We start from the raw sequence: 12,987 nt of genomic DNA on the forward strand, positions 1-12,987 counted from the left end.
TAAAAAGTCAGATTAAAAATCGTTATTAGTTTCTAGCATGGCTGCACTAAAGTCAGCATGATAAATCCTTGTAAATGCTCTTTCAGAGTTTGTCAAGTGATTTCTCTTGGCTTAAACCAGGAGGGGAGGAGAAGGAATGGGCCTAATACTTATGAAAGAGGATATATAGCTGTTTTCTATGCCACATTTCTTAATGAACCATGACAATAAAGTCATGGTCTCACTAGTGAATGTTTTAAATACTACTATTGAAATGATAGTGGTATCATGCAAATTCTGATTTTATTTTGGAAACACACAAGATAAGGAATGAAAACATAAAGTATTCACCATGGATATTTCATAGTAGACCAGCATCCCGATAATTTCTTTTTCTGGAAAAATCTAATTTGTTACATTTCATTTGTCTAAAACTGTATTTTATCTGAAATCTCAAATACTGCACACTGGGAAGTCTGGAAATTAGATTGGAGATAATGAGGTTCAGCTGAGACTTTGAAAAGAGGAGACAAGTCAGCTGGCTGTATTGCAAGCTGATAATGTGTCAAGAGATATTAACATACCGTTTTCTTAATGATCTGGTGTAGGTTGATTGCTATTGAGAACAAATTCATTAGCAAAGCTCGTAAAAGCAGAAAAAATATGTTAACTAATTTTACCATTGACACAAAGTTGGAAGATGTCATTAGTACTGAATAGTCAGAATATTTGACAGGAAGATGAGGGTGATGAAGGAATAAGGAAATAGAATTAAAATAATCATATCAAATTCGTGGTCTAAGCTGACAGTAAGACATGAGCTAGTCTTTGTTAGCAGCTCCAGCCTAGTATTGACTTTGAATTCACTGTCTAGGACAGAAGAAGGAATTATCTGTGTATCAACCTATAAGTGATTATGAGGCAGTGACACAGCAAGACTGCAGACTACAGATTTCTCTCATAATACTTCATGTGAGCCCTTCTCAGCTGAGATGGGAGAATATCAAAATATGGCTGCAGATTATAGATGGCTGCAGACTTTCTAGTTAGTACACTTAAGATATTTTCTCAACCTGTCATAAAAAAGGAATCAAAGATTTTCCTATAAAGCCAATAAAAAAAATCAGTTTGAAGGGAGAGAAAAATATAAGTCATGGACTGTAAATGAAAATCCTTCACTGAATATCAAAGACAAAATATCACGATACTTCAAGTTGATGGCATTGGCTGTAACAAGACAATGGTATGACATTATACTATGAATAATTCTCTGTTTTGATTGCAAGTATGTGTGCTGCTTCCCTTTGCTTGAGCTCCATGTAGTAGTTTAATTAATCCAGGGAAAAGACAAGCATATGAGAATTGTAGTTGATCTAAAATCTATCAAAATATCATGTAGCTATAAACTGACCTTAAGCAGACTTTTGAAAAGTACTAGAATTGTTATCACCAAAGGGCTGAAGCTGTAATAGTGTTAAAAAGCCACACAAAAGCAGAAAACCTCTTTTACTTAAAAGTACAACTTAAAAAAGAATAAACAGTGCATTTGATGGCCATATGAGGGAATCAACTTGATAAACTTTCTACTTTTGTAATGTAATGAATAGCTGCAGCTGGAATTTTTTCAACAATTTTCTGGTTTCATAAACAGAGAGTGAACTGAGTACTTAACAATTTGGAGAATGTCCATAGTCTGGTTCCTTGTGGAACACAGTACCACAAAAACCAGGTTACGTTGATCATTTACTGTTTCCAGTAGTGATTTGATGTGTTTCTGCTTTCCATCAAAATGGGATGCTGGAGATGGTAGGCTCTTCCAGAATGGAGATCAAAATTCCAAATATTAATGTGGCCAGAATTGCACATTGTTCTGTGCAATATATCCAATATCTGATGTTCATGTGTGCTCCTTTTTCATTTCTATATCATCTCTAAAAGGAATATAAAATGGCACAAAGTTAAGCTATTGAAAGGGAGTTTTAATAAATTAAGGTGTTTAATATCTGTGATTCTGTCATAGCTTATGACTAAATAATTGCTATAATTTAAAAGAGTTTGTCAGTATTGCAGTTGTAAATTTGTTAAGTCACCATTGTATTAGCTGTATTCCTTTTGCCAGTATTATTAGAAGCAGGTCTGTAAATGGAAGGAGCTATACTGGGGGGAAGGACTTTTCTGCTCATATGTTCTACAATATACTCATGATGACTTTAATATTCTTGATGGACTATTCTTAACAGCTTTCCTCGTATAAGTCTAGGATTATAAGTACCTGAGAAATAAGGAAAACAAAATACCCACAAGCAAAAAATAAACCCACAAAACAAAACAAAAACCCCCAAGCCCCCTATTTTTATTGCATAATATTTGGACAAATTTTTAATACTAAATTATTTTGGTGTTTTTCTCTATATAGTGATAAAATTACACAAAGCCTGAATCAAGTTTCAAAAGTTTGAAAATATTTCCAAAGCAGAAAGGGAAGAAAAATAAGGTTCAACAATGCAAAAATTTTGAGTTCAGAAGGATTTATATTTTTAATTCCATAGGAATGAGATTAACTGCCAGAAATGGTGTACACACATATCCATGTTTTGGAGAAATTTCAAAAACCATGATAACTCAGTCAGAGATCTACTGTAGCTACTACAGTTTTCCACAGTGCCCTCTGGGTTCACTGCTCCTCAGTTTTTCACCAGACCGAAGAACGAGGAGAGAGGTATCTCTAAATTGATGGCACAGGACATGAAGCCACTATGTTAACTGAAATTTGCACATCTATTATATTTTATCTTGCAAATCTTGCTTCTTTTTGTGGAAGGATAATTTTTTTTCAGGATTCACTTTTTCTTCTAAGTTCTACTGTTAGTTGGATTCTTCTTTTCAGAGGTTTCCTGAAGCTAAAAGTTACATTAGGAGTCTATGTTGCACAAAAATCTAGTTATGTATTAGTACTTTCTAAGCTAGGCTGCTTTCTCTGTGAATTGTGAAGATCAAAAAGCACAAAGAAGATTGTGAAAACAAATGACAAGTGAGCAGATAGAAGCAGGAGGGAGGTTTTTTCCATTCTATGACTGTTAGGCAAGTTTATATGCAATTTTCTTCATGAAGAACTCTAATATATCCCATAGGAACATATTAGTTTTATGACTCAGAAGAAGGTGTTTTTTAAAAATTATTTTAGCTTCATGTACAGGTTTTTTTAGCAGCAACTATGAATGCTAGTAGCTTTTGCAATTTAAAATAAGCCAGCTGGAGGAGAGAGACATAGTAACTTAACCCAATTGCGTATAAACATACAAATGCCTGCAGTAGTATAGACTTTCAAATAACACTGAACACCTAGTAATCATCTTCAAGAAAACAGTCCTCTGTTAGGGGATAGAGCAGATGCCAGACTGAGTACTGAGCAAAAAAGAAAAAAAAATCCATTGCAACAGATCCTGACATTGTTTTATATACAGAGCTCTCCATGGCTCTGTAATAATTCTTATCCACAGTTTCTGCATTGCTAAACTTGGCACTGGGCCCCATATCTACAAATCCCAGAACATTAAATATTTAGGTTTGAGTAAGCAAGGAAAAGAAAAGCTAGTCAAACAAACCTTGCATTCACTTGTATGAATGCACTGACCATTTGTCAGTATAGTACACACATTTTGTTCAGCAGCATCATAGATTTATAGTAGTGTTTTACTGATCCTGTAACTAGTCTTAGTGACAGAAAGACACCTGAACAAACAGTTTTGCCAGCTTTAGTACTGCATGACAGATAAAACAAAAAAAGAAATCTATTCACTTACAAATAAGTGATTTTAAAGACGAAGACAAGATAATAGCCGCAGGTGGGATTTGGTAAGAAAAGGTTGTGCAACCTTTGTTGTGTGTTCTGTGTTTGGGGAAAAAAAACCAAACCTATAAAAGCACTCAGGAAAACTGTACAACTAAGGGTGTAGGCTTCAGAAGAAAGCACACTTTAGAAGAGCACAGTGGCTGTGTGATCTCTCCTAAACTGTGTTTATGATAGTCAGAGCCATAAGGGAGAACCCTTTTGATCCCATAAATACCATTTCCCGGGAGGATCCTGAAAAAAATAGAAGGCTGCTGAGACAGAAGATATAACCATAAAGCCTGTTAATAAGAAACTTGCAGTTTTTCAGCACTCTGCTAGGGTGCCAAGATCTCCAAGAGAAATTGTTATGGGATTAGAAACACAACAAGAAGATTTTTATTAGAAGATTTGAGAGGGGACTTAAAAAATTTGTTGGGTAATACTTTAAGAAAACTAGAGGCTGGTGATAAATTAAAATGTAAGTGAAAATAATACTTGATGCCACCTTATTGTACCACATTTTCTGCTTTATACATATTGTGCAAATTTAATTCAGTTGTGCCAAGTATATCTCACTGAATTATTTGGAGAGATAGTGCTCAAGCTTGTACTGGTATGTTCTTAACCTGAAAAGCCAAGGAACTGGACATATAAATTAAATTTTAATACTGCACTATCACATGATGTAAGATTAGTTTATCATTAATTATAGTCTTTGTTCTTCCATAAAATTATGATTTTAAAGATCCATTTTATTGCTATCTAAAATCCCACAAAACAAAACTGAAGTGATGATTGAGCCAGTTCTATTTTCTAAAATATAAAGTGTTTCTTGTGCTGCAGAAAGGATTGTTGCATTGTTAAATTTATTTTTTGACCACAAAATCAGTCATGGGACTGATTACTTTTTAAAAAACAACATGAATGTACAGGAAAGTAGATGAGAAGTGTATGTGGGGAGGAAATCTACTATATATGGAAGTGAAAAAAAAATCTTGATTCACTGCTTTGGGGTATCATGATGAAATACCCTGTACAGAGTCCTTGTAATTAGCCAGGATCAGCTGGCTGAAGATGGAAAGCAGTATATTTATACATGTCTGGGCCTGTGTCTAAGTCAATTAACCTCACTGAAAGAAAGTTCATTAGTTCAGTTTTGCAGTCTTAACTAACCTGGCAGCAGAGTGTCTGCAAATGAGACTCATACCTCTGCACTGCAAACAACATGGGAAGACAGCAGATCCGTGGATCTGAATGCCTCTTCTAGAGTGCAAAACACCTGCACAGTCTGTGTAATTATTTATGTTGTTATCATTCCTCTGATTTTGTTCAATGCAGGCAAACAGCACAGATGTAAGAGAAGGAATTCACAAATAGCTAGAAGGATTGATAGAAAATGACAGAATTGGGAGAAAGTCAATAAAGGGCTACTAAAAACTAGAGTATAATTTGAAAGAGATTTCAGCAGCAAAGAAAATGAAAGTTTCATAGCAAGAAAATGTTTGCAAAATAATTTTTATTGCATTGAATAATTTGGTTTAAAAAAAAATCCAGCATGAAAAAGTAATTTCAAGAGAAATATTGCAGAAGTGTATTTGAAATCACTTTTGTGAAATTTCTCTTAATATAGGAAAGCTCAAAATTAGCAATTCCAAAATTAGATTAATTGAAATGGTAGTAAAATATCACTTTCAGTTCTACCTATCTATGGTTTCTGATACACATCAGCAAACACACTGTTTGTTTAGTCTTACTTAGGGTTTATTTCCATGAGTTAAAATAATCTAATCTTTTTCATTTGCAACTGTGTATTAAGGGTATTACGTCTAAATTCTACAAAGTTGTTCACAATGTGTACATCATTGAATACTCGGTAATGGTACAATGTATGAGAAATGGTGAATCAGCTGGGAGTAAACCAATCTAAAAATGGCATTCCATGTGATAATGTTAAGAAGACAATTAAGTTTTCAGCATGCATAAATATAACCATACTGATTTTTACGGTCTGTTTAGACTGCCAATTATTTGAGATGTATATTTATTTCTCTAAATATTGCAAATCATGACAATATGCCTCTTATGGGAACCAAAGTAATCCTGTGAAAGAAGGTCCCAGGCCGCCCAACCAGCAAAGTCAAATGTAGGAAACTGCTACTGGATCATATAGGGGCAACGATGCAAGAGGCACTCATGGGATAAGACCCTGGGCAGACTGTGAGAGCTGAGTGATTTAGCATTTCACAGGCACGTGCTGGGCTGCTTGCTGACTTTGGCAGTGGTTTTATGACACATCATGCTAGTAGACCTTCAATGCTAATGACTTGTCTGAACATAAAAGCACATATTGCTTTATGCACTATTATGCTAATTTATGATGACCACTTTTTAGTTTCCTTTTCTGTGGGGTAAAAAGAGGACACAATCTTCAGCCACTAGCCCTAGGTGGCCATGAAAACTCATGTCTTTACTGGACACACCTACGACTGTCAGTCAGCTGGTGACCTATTGGCTGAGAGAGCATGTTTATTTTGTATTAAATACCCATCTTATTTTTGCTATTTGTCTCCTCTTCTGTCCTCCTCATCTTTACAGTTATTTTTAAGTGGATCACCACTCCAAACTGTTACCCTGCCTTATTTTTTTGTCTAGCAAGAAATCAAGATTTCATAGGCCCGATATGCTTTTATGAGTCTAGAGATTGCCTTTTCAAATTCTATGAGTGGTAAGTCAATACATAGATGAGATCAATAAATATACCTATGACCTTTACTGACACATTTTTGTTGCTTGCTAGAATTTGATGCTGAAACCTCAGATATTGTGCAGGCTCACAAAACACATACTCACCTCTGAGCTTCTACTATATACTTGCTAACAGTCTTCAACAATATTTTAAATCTTAATTAAATCCTGATGTTTTTACAGCTCCCAGTGGCACAATCTAACCTTTCTATTGCCTATTCTGCTTAATTTAGGGATAGTTTCTGTTCTTAAATTGGCTGGGTCTTGGGAAAAAAATCTTTCCAATAAACTGAAATGCTCATTTATTCTTACAATAGATGTCCCCACTATGATAAAAATGACACAAGAGGAACACAAATGTGTAAAAATATGAATTATATAATTCAATTCTCATTTTTATTTTAGTTTTTTAATAATGTCTGAGAAAGCTCCATTTGTTAAACTGGAGCCTCTTCTCAGTATATCCACTGTTAGTTTACTCTTTTTATGTTCATTTATAGTCAGTGCTTCTTGTGGAAAACTGTGTGTAAGAAAAAATTGCAATACTTTAAATTAAACCAAGAAAACTACTTTTGGCAAAGGGACTTTAGGTGTAAGTCACACAAGCAGCTCTAAAGACCTGTTTCCTGCAATGGTAAGAAATCTCTGAAGTATCCTGATTGGAATGGTGCTCCACAATGCATAGATTTTGTATTCTAATAAATGAGACTTACTGGGAAAAAAATGACACTAATAATCATTAACAATACAAATTCTGATTGTAGCTAGTGAGGTAAGAATTGTACCCACACATTTTGAAGAGCTTAAATCATTGTCCAAGCATCTATTTCTTGAGAGTTGTAGTTATCTGCAGTGGTCAGCTCATAGTAACATCAAGGAGCACTAAGGGAATCAAGTTCTCACAGTCACAGAGAATCATGAAAATAAGTTATTACAGAAAAGTTTGTATATCTGTTTTATCCATCCCCAAAAAACAAACAAAAAAACCCAAATAAACAATCAAAAAAGCCACCCTAAAGAAAACAACAACAACAAAAAAACCCACCTACAAAAAAAAACCTGTCTCAGAGGCACAACTGAAATAAGAAACACAAGTAATAAGTTAAATGACAAATTAACAACATTACGGATTTGCAGGAGCAGTGATTGAAGAATAATAATTGCAATTCCCAAAAGGGTTCCAAAGGACACAAATATATACAGATGTAACATTAAACTTGGTTATCTGTTTCACTGCTACTACATGCCACAGGTGTGGAATAGGCAAAATTATGTAGTGAGGGAGTGATGACAGGTCTGGATCCATACATCATTCCTATTGAATTGCTTATGTGCACCTTTTATTTATTTAGGTATTTTCGTTATTACTCTTGGATGTGTTTCAGCAAGTTAGAGTTTCTAATTGGCTTAATGGAAACATTCTGAAAAAAAAAAATCTGTTCTGAGAACGGTTTGCTTGTGCATATGACATTTGCCTGTTTTTCTTCTTATTTGGAGTATTTGCATGAAAAACATGGAACACAGAAGTTCATTTGTTTCCAAGATCTATTTCCCACCTGAAGTCAGAATCAATTCCACATTAACTAATTGAACTTCAATGGATTTTAAGTAGATTTTATAATTATAGAAATACTCTGCTCAATTCAGAAGAGAAGGTGAAATTGGCCTGAAGCCAGTTAAGCACTCTCTTGCTCACAGGTTAAATCCCAGTACAAGTTAAAATAGCCTCAGGCTGTCTGTAACTTGCACCAGATGGCAGAACCCCTTAGAGGCAATTACATTGGCAGGGATGACTGAAGCATGGTATGCTCCAAGTATAGTCCTTCCTGCCCCAGTACATTTCCAATAAGCATTTCCTTTGCCAAGATGCTGCAATGACAGCTTTACACTGCTCAGAGATTTCTCCCATGTGGGATAAATCCCCAGTCAGTCAGAACAGGTTTAATTCTGCTTAGAACTGCTAAAGCAATATACGACCAACTTGGCTTACACTAACAATTGGCCCCACATCCACAGCTAATGAATAAGCAATAGTCCAGTTCTGTATGACATCAGTTTTCTGTGTGCATTGTATTTTTTTAATGATTCTATTTTTTGTTCATCCTTGTAACAGTCCATACCTACAGGTTATCTGTATGGAAAAATGATTTCTGCTACCTACCCTAAATTGCTTTTCCTATAATAACTATTCACACCCACATGTCCAATTAGCACAGTTATGCTGGAAAAAAACCCCAAAAACCTAGTTCCCTTTCCAAAGCCTCAGGTTAGCATTCAATACAGCATTTCATCAGCCTGCATTCTCAGACATTATGGATCTAAACTCTCAGCCTGCCCTCATAGCTTATAACCTTTAATCCTGACATCAATCTCGGTGCTCAGTGCAATTACTGTAGTGCTGTGTTCTGAAAACTGGCAGAGACTCAAGAGAAGTTTGCAAAAACTTGCAAGTTTCTCATTCATTTTCATTAGAAAACTTGTGAGACACAAATCGCCTTCAGATGTTCTCAGAAATTCCTCCTACCTTCCTAAGTGAGGAGTAGTATCTGTAGTCTGTGAGACTGAAAAATCACAGAAAACTGTTCTGTTTGTGTTACTGATTTCTACAGGTTGGCACGAGCCCTGCACAGGTTTTCTAGTTCCTTTCAGGAGTTCCTAGTAGTTTATTGTTTTAATTTAATCTAATTTTTGGTGTGAACGAACTACTTCAACACTGAAAATCTTGAAAGGAATCTCACTAGACTCTCCAGGTGTATTGAAAATTCACAGTCTGTTTCTAGATCAGAAATTGTACTCCAATGATTATTTCTACATAGCGGCCCTGTTCAGGAAAAAAAAATAGATTCTGGAATTTAATAACAATATGTATTTGCAAATTAGAATTATATACAGGGAAGGTTTTGCAGTAATAAAGGTCTCATATTCCCTAATAATATCTCCATAATCTTTGATAGAACATACCTTCTTCCTAGCATGCAAATATTCTGTCTTGAGCTTTAGAGCCTAAAAGAGCAAAACCTGAAGGATGATTAAGAGAGTGAAAATCTCATCTGAACTGCATATGAATTGGGTTAAACTACATTTTTATTTTAGAAAGTTGTCCCCCTGCTACCTGTATCTTGCCAGCAACAGCAGCAAAGTCCAACAATGGGCCGTCTACACTGTCTGAGTCCTCGAGAAAGCAAGGTGGCAAGTTTCTGAAACAGAGCCTATGCATCATCTTCTTAAATGTCTTCAGCAAAATGAATTGTTCAGGTTGAGGGCATCAAATTGCTTTTTGAAAATTAGGTCTCTAAGATAACAGTGAAAGAACATTTTCTGGAAGCTGGGGTTTTTTTCTCTATCTGAGCTCAGCAAGGTACCTTAGTTTAGTCTCTGAAAACATGTTTGCTTTGGTCCATTAAATGATACAGCTTAGCATTGATCTGAGGATTTATTTCCCTGTGTATTTTCATAGCCTTACAGTATAATCCTACAGTAATGCAAGGAAACACATCAGACCACCTGCTTGTATTCCACCCTTTCCTTGCCTCTCTGATGCCTTCTGCCCAGTGAGGAATGACATTGTCTTCACCTTCATTAACATCATGGGTCTCATGATGAAACACTGATTTCCTCAGATCTTTATATTCATACACATAGCAGTGAAACGCCCTCTGTCTCACAACAGCTTCACTTTTAGCTAACATCATCAGATTTTCTGCCATTCAGGGATCAAGGAAAGAACATTGCAAATGTGTAATTTGCTGAATACATACGCTGGATATTTTATTACCAATGACATATACCAACAATTATTGTAAACACACACATCACTTATGGCTGTCTTTTACTTGGTTTTCTGATGGAACTCCAAAAAATGTCTCAGCCCTGAAGACAAGTAAAGTTTCAACAAGGACTGTCTAACAGTAAAGAGAAATTAAGCAATGAAGTTAATATTGTTTGTGTAATGTTCTCTGACTAGTAGCAAGTAGTCAAAGTAAGACACAATTTCTGGGGGAGAAAATTATATGAAGAATATACATTCAACCCTTTTCTATCTTCTTTTCACTCTTTTAAAGTTAAGATCTATGGGATCTTATGTATCATCCTCAGTTTATTAGTCTATAACGTTATGATATTTTAGCAGCTTGGCAAACAAATTCAGTAATGTTGTCAATTGTATTGACAGCCTTTTGATTCCTAAGCCACATTTTTATTGTACCTGTATCTTGTACAAATTGGCATATGGGATCCCATTAGATTAGACAGCTAGATTGTTTGATGTACAAGAAATATTTAATGTCATTCTATTTTGATGAAGGTCAACAATACAGTTTGCTAGAAAATTCCTAGTTATATTTAAGACCTCTAAATCCTTTTATTGAAGAAAAAACTCTAAAAAATGGAAGATCAGATTTGAAAATAACCTAAAAGCAGGGTGTTTGTCACAATTCTGATACACATTAGAAGCCTGTAAAGTCATTAATTCATCCCATACCACGTTATGCAAACCTCTCAGTCATAACTACCATGGACATTTTAGGGGGAATCAAATACATTCTTACTTTTAAAACTTTAAACCATAATATTAGATGGAGACAAGGTTTTGGGACATAACTCTGTGTCACTGTCAGAGACCTGATGATCATCACTTGAGAACAACCATTCTACAACAGATATAATTTTATTATTCGCAAAAACAAATATATTTCATAGTTTGTCTTATTAAAATAAGCCTAAGGTCATTAAGTATTTTGAATCAAAATACAACATTAACAGGCTTAAAAAAAAGTCTTATATATTTTATTTATTACATTACCTCAATCCCTGTTTTCTATTATTGTGATCATTCCCTGTTAAGGTAAAATCCTTAAAAACACTGAACAGCTAAAGGTAGAGTCCCTTCTGTGCAAAGGTTGAGAAGGTTTTATACTGAGGAGTAGCAGGAGTCTTGCATTATTAATTTTTTCCTTCTGAAAAAATAATATTGTCTGAAAGATGCGTAAATGACAAGGGCATTTCCTAGCTGTGAATGTTAATTTCCAATAACAAAACCAGTGATATTTCAAGGTCATGGAGAAAAGATACAGTCTGTGACATAAGTAAACTCGAAACAGGGCACATCGTCCAAGGTAACGGGATTTTTACTTCTGCAACTGACAATTGGTTGTACATTTGCAATCTTCATATATAATCAATAAGCATTTGCAAGCATATTGGCATTTTTTTGTAAATCCCCCCTTTACATTATGTGTTATGTATCCTAAAGAACCCATATTTAAGAAAAATGATTGAAAAATGCACTTAAATATTTTATGTTAAAACTAAATGAACATTTTTTCACCCTTACAAAGGTGTTCACACCCTGGTTCTTTTTCCTCCTTGAGATCAGGCTTTAGAAATGCAGGCATCTGAATTTACACGTATAGGTAAGAAGGGCAACCACCAAACCCCAGCTGAAATGCAGAGTAGATTTATGTTATTACCTCACCAACAATGCAGGGTGCCAGAGACACTCAGGGACACAGGTTTCCTCCAGCTTAGTTCATCCTTTCACTGCCACCCCAAGAGATCAATTGCATGTGCAGTTTGTCACAAGTCTGTGCTTTTATGATCTCTCTCTCTCGCTCTCTCTCTCCTCCAACAGGAGGTTCAGGCATGTCCATGAGTGTGTTATCTCTACACAGGAATTCTACTTCTCAAAACAGACAGGGGATGAACAACAGTAGGCATAGCAAATGGAGTTTTCCCACACCAACATTCTTAGGATTCCCAGCTGCAAGGTCACTTTGAGCAAAACTGTTTATTCCTCACCAAATCTCCCAATTTGAACCCTTTCCTCTCAACAAAGGTATTAAGATAAAATGAGCAGGTCATGTACAAGTGAAAGGAATCTTAGTCTTGAAGAATAATAATTTCAATTTTCTGGAGGACTTTTTTTTTAAATTTCACATTCGAGAAAAAGTTTCTTCTAAGAAAAAAATATTTAGACAGTGTGAACCTACACACCCTATCTGGAGCAGAGGAAACCTGATTTATCCTTTGCTTCTTTAGATTTACCATGGGAAGGACATGGATATTTTTCTGGAATATCAAATTCTCTTTATTTACCTTCCCATCAATTTCTAATAAGGAAGGGAAATATTTAAAGGGTGAAGCCATCAAGGTAGTCAAGCTTCCCTCCACTTCTGAGAGCAAGTGAGAGGTTAATAAAGGAGTATAGGAAACTGTTGGAAAGCTGTCCTTGGTCAAAACATGTCGGGACACCTAATTTCTTGAATTTCTGGTTTTCTCTTTGTGAACAGGCTTTTCTTTTTGGTCTCTCTTTCTTACTCTCCCACCCAGTTTCTCCACAGTAAACACCCCCTTCTGTCTCCCTGTGATCACTTTAATATTTTCCCTTTCTGATCATATCAGTATTATACCTTTTCTTATCCTTCCTCATGATT

At 35.3% G+C, this 12,987-nt stretch overlaps 1 long non-coding RNA gene across 1 annotated transcript; it reads right to left on the minus strand.

Moving 5' to 3' along the window:
- Positions 1–1,287: 1,287 nt before the first annotated feature.
- LOC135300013 (uncharacterized) lies at positions 1,288–12,145 on the minus strand. Its single transcript, XR_010361874.1, has 3 exons — positions 12,025–12,145; positions 7,346–7,438; positions 1,288–1,910 (listed from the first exon to the last, which is right to left on the minus strand). It is a non-coding gene; the product is annotated as an uncharacterized LOC135300013 (long non-coding RNA).
- Between the last annotated feature and the right edge of the window lie 842 nt (positions 12,146–12,987).

Source organism: Passer domesticus, chromosome 4, assembly GCF_036417665.1.
Source record: "Passer domesticus isolate bPasDom1 chromosome 4, bPasDom1.hap1, whole genome shotgun sequence".
In the NCBI taxonomy this organism is placed as follows: Eukaryota; Metazoa; Chordata; class Aves; order Passeriformes; family Passeridae; genus Passer; species Passer domesticus.